Source organism: Otolemur garnettii, unplaced genomic scaffold (genome assembly GCF_000181295.1).
Source record: "Otolemur garnettii isolate 467f Iridium unplaced genomic scaffold, OtoGar3 scaffold00152, whole genome shotgun sequence".
NCBI classification, from domain to species: Eukaryota; Metazoa; Chordata; class Mammalia; order Primates; family Galagidae; genus Otolemur; species Otolemur garnettii.
This window is the reverse complement of record NW_003852547.1, coordinates 4,549,107-4,549,724: the sequence shown is the minus strand read 5'-3', so window position 1 is coordinate 4,549,724 and position 618 is coordinate 4,549,107.

Genomic DNA, 618 nt, shown 5'->3' with positions numbered 1-618 from the left:
AAAAAAAACCCATGGCACCCAAGTTGCTGCATTTTTGTTGCTGGGAAACTGCCCTATGTCACTCCCCATGGGGTCATTTATCCATTACCACCTGATGTGCGTTTTTGCTGTGTCACTGTAATAAATCAACCATATGCTGATTCCCATGAGTCCTCCTGGCAAATATCCCAACTTGGGGGTAGCTTGGGGTCCCTGATACACTGGGCTCCTTGGTCAGACCCAAGTGGAGAGAGAAAGATGGGAAAGGAAAAAATTAATAGTAAACCACAAACCACTCCACACTGTTTCATTATTTGGAGGTTTGGGGGAGAAATGCTGGCAGGAATCATTTTATAAAATAAAAATTCTACTGCACTAGGTAAGGAAAGAATGGGCAGTTTTCACATGCTTGGGATAGAAGGCAAACGCCCACGTTTTAAAGGGTTTGAATCTAATGCAAACTCCAAGTGCATATTTTCAGCCTAGGGATTTCCTCATTTCCAGATTTTTACATGCATCTGTCTAATAGATGTCCACAGGCAAGCATCTAAGGGGCACCTCAAACCCAAGTTCCCGATTTCTCCCTTCCACTGCCCCTTACAACGGAGCCCCATCTAAGGAAATGGCAACTCAAGACCA